Below are 5,185 nucleotides of genomic sequence, written 5' to 3' on the forward strand. Positions count from 1 at the left end.
AAGTACAGTCACAATACAATGTAACACGTACAACACAATACAATACAATCACAGTACAATTTCAAGGTAGTGCATATAGAAGGATGGATACAAATGTAGTGGGGATGCTTTGCACAGTTAAAAACTTCACAACGTGAAATAAGTGGATAAGGTGCAGAGAGGACATAAGATCATAACTTAATAACTTGCTTTTCCATACCTCTTATACTATGCAGGGTCACAGCTGAGCCTGGAGCCTGTCCCAGGGAACACGGGGCACAAAGTGCTGGACACCCTGAACGGGGTGCCAACCCATCGCAGGGTACAATCACACACACAGTGGACAATTTGGAAATGCCAATCAGCCAACAATGCATGTTTTTGGACTGGGGGGGGGCAGGAGGAACCCCCTGAAGCACAGGGAGAAAATGCAGGCTCCACACACAAACATAGGGTGGAAGCGAAAGGACAAAGAAAAGTGACGGTGGGACAAACCATGATGATCAGTGATTGGTTGCTGAGAACGTCTGCTCAGTCAGGTTTTACACACTGGTTTCGAGTCGGTCAAGCATGCCTCGTACAACCAGTAGCTGTGATGTGAGCTGGAGAGCCGTAATGAGTACAGGACACTAACGTCACTAACATCAGCTCAAAAAATGTCTCTAGATTTCTCACTGAAAAATAAAAGTTGGTAAATCTAGAGACATTTTTCACCTAATAAATCTAGAGACAATTTTCACCTAATAAATTCACCTGCTTAAGAAGGTTCTAGTTAATCTAGACTACAGTCTGAATAATGCTTATATTTTGTCTCAGAGCTGTTCATCAGTGACATAGTAATGAGTTGTTTTGATGGTGTGTGTTGCTGCTAGTAGCTAAAAAGCTAGTACAATTCAACAGCTACTGCTTGTTGTAGGTATAAGGTAATCATGAAAAGTTATTGTGAGTTATTTAAGGAATGAAACACATGCTGTGATGTGCTGGGAAAAGAAAATCATTGACAATGGGGGCGAGTGTTTGCCAATAACAACACATTCTGAACAACAATTACAAATGTTCAATTATTGTTGAATGCCACACTGTACTTTTGCTCTGTTTATAGTTACATTTAACAAGAAAAATTAGTTCCTAAATTTGTGGGTAAATGAACATTTTTAGGCCAAAGTATTCCACTAAAATGACATGTCTATGTCCACTGTACAGAGTTGTATGGTGCAGTCCATTCACATTACATCATGGAGCTGCATGTCATTACAGGTTACCTGTTAAAGTAGGATAATTAGTTACTTACTTAGCATAGGTTACATTTCGTCCCATGGTAATGATAGCAATTAAATGAGCATGTTTTTCCACCGTTGGTTCGCATTTGAGGAAACTAATTGTATTTTTTTTTTCTAGAATCAAAAGTCTACATGGAGCAGTTGCTCATCCATATGTGAGAGCTTGTGAGAAGACTGTAGTAGAGACAATGTAGTAACATTACTTTTAATGTCAAACCCAATACACAGTGTTAGGCCTGTTGCGACAGTCAGAAAAGTGTTTCCGCATGATAGGATTCCACATGACAGCTGTCAAGGCAGACCTCGAGGGCATTTTTATACCCGCATACACACCTGTGCTATCTCACTAAGCCAGTCCTGGCACTGTGATCATGTTTTGGTGTGGTGCAGTGAATGGTCTCAGACTGGGTGTGGGGGAGGCTGTGTGAATCCTCCAGATTAGGCCAAGTTTACAAAAACAAGCAGTCACACCCTAAACTTACTATGTGTGGACGCACATGGAGCTGTAGAAAAACAAAGACATGTGTATGTGCAGACTGCCATGTAATAGAGTAAGAAAAAAGACGATTAGGCCCTTCAAGACGTGACTTACACTGGCACGTGTTTAGATTTGAAAAAGCGCTATAGAGCGGCTGCCAGGGCAAGCCTCAGTGCCTTAGATTATCATTTCATTTTTCAGTTTATAGTTATTATAGTGGTGCAGTATAAAGGAAAACTTACCGGATAGGTATAGCATGCAATGTGCACTTGACAAGACACAATGCACATAAGAGCATAGGGGTACTGTGAAGAGTGAAGGACTGGACAGTGGAATAGCATCAAAGGTGGAAAAATTATCTTTGAATTTGTTTGTAATTTTATTGTTTATAATTAATAACTGTAAAATCACTGAAAAGATTTTGGGTGAAACAGATAGGCTAGCTCCAGTGCAAAAAAATAAAGCAAACTAAATTTGGACATAAAATATACCTCAACTAAATATAACAAGATGTGTATATTTACCCAAACTATTACGTTAATATACAGGGTCTCCCAAAGGTCTCCATACATAGAGGATTTAAAAAATGTATATTTGTTTCAGACAGTTTTTAAGAACGCCTTTGACAAAAGAAGAACGCATTGAAATCATTCTCATGGCTGGATCGGGAAGCTGTCGCAAGTTTGCGATGGACTTTAACAGGAAACACGGTGTGCACATCACACACTACACCGCTGCCAAACCTACTAACAAATTCAAAAAGACTGGAAGTGTTGCGGACCGACCGAGAAGCGGACGTCCGTGAACATCCACTGACGAAAACACAACCGACTTGGTGCTGGCAAACATAGTCCCCTATATATGGAGACGTGTGGGACACTGTATTTTAAAAGATGATAAACATGCTGAGAAAACAGTATTTCTACATTGTTCTCATAAACTACCAGAAGCTAAGAGCGATCGTCTGAAAAACTCAGGACCTTACAATGTCCTCTGAATGTCCTCAACGTTCATACAGATATTTTTTGTAGCGTTCAGTAAACACTAACATCTTTTCTGACATCCTTGAAATGTTCCAAAAATCCCTTTGCTACTCAAAAAATGTCTTATGTAAGACCAGATAATTGAATTTCCTCTCAATGTTGTAATTGTAATGTTATTGTAATGTTAAAAGAACTTGACTTTAAAAAAAATAACAAATCATCCCGTGTTAGTATTGTAATGTGAACAGATGCTTTTATGATGCTTTTGGGAAACTAAAAGTATGGATAATATAATATAATATAATATAATATAATATAATATAATATAATATAATATAATATAATATAATATAATATAATACAATATGCATTTGAATATTTTTTCTCCTTGACCCCGTTTGATTCAGCTTCAACCTAAGTTTCAAGTAAAGAATAATCTGTTTCTTATTGAATTCAACATTTACAGAAATTGTCAAGAGTGGTCATTGTTTGTATAGCCTCAAGTTGTTGCAGTATTGAAACCAGGCTGCTTTTCTGCTGGTATGTTTAAAATCTGTCCTTTATATCACAGTAAAAGAGTAATGGAGTTTTGATTAGTTCTTGACTTTCTTTTCATATTAATGCGAGCTCGTCCCCCACATCTGTAAAGCAAAACAATAGCTGAGGACTGAGATGATAGAGACACGTTAGAGCCTGATCGCGTTTCCTCTCTCGAACACCTCGTCTTTGTTGACACAAGTGCTCATCATGGTGAGTCGTTAGTGCACAGAGCCATTGTGTGGCTGCCCATCACAAAGCCTGCCTGCTGGGGGACATAATGAAGAACGGATGGGATTATTTCACTAAGACCAGTACTGCAGACTTGGTCAGAGTTCGAAGAAAAGATGTGACGAAGCAGCCTTCTGTTTAAATGGAGTTTCCAATCAAGATCAGAGAAGCAGCAATAGTAAATAATACTAATAAAAAGACATATTGTAATCTGATGTTGTCTCTCTATATACATGTACATTCTATTTTTTGCTTTTCAAACTTTTTTCATTGCCTCTGTTTATATATAATCTCGTTCATTTAAAAAATTTATTTATTTATTTGTACAAAATATTATGTTTTTTTCCCCTCCAGTTTTTATTTAACCTTATCCCAAATTCAGATCAGCTAGCATTGTGTAAGCAGTGCCTTAAGCATGGCGCCATGAGTCATGTGTAGACGTCAGACGGTCCACACCGGACGTGTCTCACATGCGTTTCCGTACTTGCTACTGGCAGGAGAAAGACCAACAACACAACTCCGGTTGCCCATTACCGCCTTAGTTTCCTGTATAAATGTCCCGTAGTTTCTTAATAACATTGCTACCCACAATTATATAACAGGATACAAGAACAAGAAGAGGAAATCTGCTCCATACTATACCATAGTAGGCCCACTGACATGAAAATGGTGTGAATACAACGGACTATGTCCATAAAACCAAAAGAATCAGATAAACATCTATTTCTAAGTTGTGTTTGCTCTTGATCTAGTGATCTGCTGGCTGTAATCACAAAACTGTTCACCTAAAAACACGACACGAGTCAGTGAATAATCTGTATATTTGCGTTTGTTTTGTTTCCCCATGTTGGAGTAAAAATGAGTACCGTACCATACAAACGCACTGCTATGCAATGACATGTTGCACGATCATGACATCTTTGAAGGTTAGGATTTTAAATAATGTGCACTGCATATAGAACGTTCATAGTCTTAGTCTTGACAAGCAGCGTGGTGCACGTTTGTAAGCTGTTGAGTCAGTTTGGTGTACCGTAGTATGGTGTGGGACAGAGACACATGTTTTTCTGTCTATAAAGAAAGTGTAAAGGAGGTGAGAGGGAAGCACCTGGGATGGAAGAATGATATGGGAGAGGTAGGAAAAAGGCTTGAAAATAGAAAAAGATTGCACCATCTGGTACTGGTGGTGAAACAAACAATATTACTGCCCCTGTGGTGATGTTTTTGCTAGTGGAAATCCCATAAGCATAGAATCTACGTGGAAGATGGAAGACGGATGACTCCCCCTCTCTAATTCACTGTTTACGGAGTGCACAATGACTCACAATGACGCACAAATGCATCCCAAAGCTGTATATCAGAATAGCCAGTATTGGGCTGGAGTCAAGATGAGCTGGACACGAGGGGATATTAGTGGAGCAGCAGTCATTTTTTTTTTAAAGATATAAAGACCAAGACTGGTTAATGTTTGACCAGCAGAGTCAGTCAGCTCGGGTACCCTCTCCATTAAACCCTTATCACATGAAAACACAAATGTTTGAGCTACAGTATATCACTTAGCAGACACAGCTGGTGTGGCCGGTCGCTTGTTTAACCAGAGCAAACCAGGTTATTCCTGTTCCGTTTAAAGGGAAAGATACACAACTCTCACGACTGGAGTTTATTCCAGTAACATGTTAACACCCAAGGGATTACGAGAA

Source organism: Ictalurus punctatus, chromosome 18, assembly GCF_001660625.3.
Source record: "Ictalurus punctatus breed USDA103 chromosome 18, Coco_2.0, whole genome shotgun sequence".
In the NCBI taxonomy this organism is placed as follows: domain Eukaryota; kingdom Metazoa; phylum Chordata; class Actinopteri; order Siluriformes; family Ictaluridae; genus Ictalurus; species Ictalurus punctatus.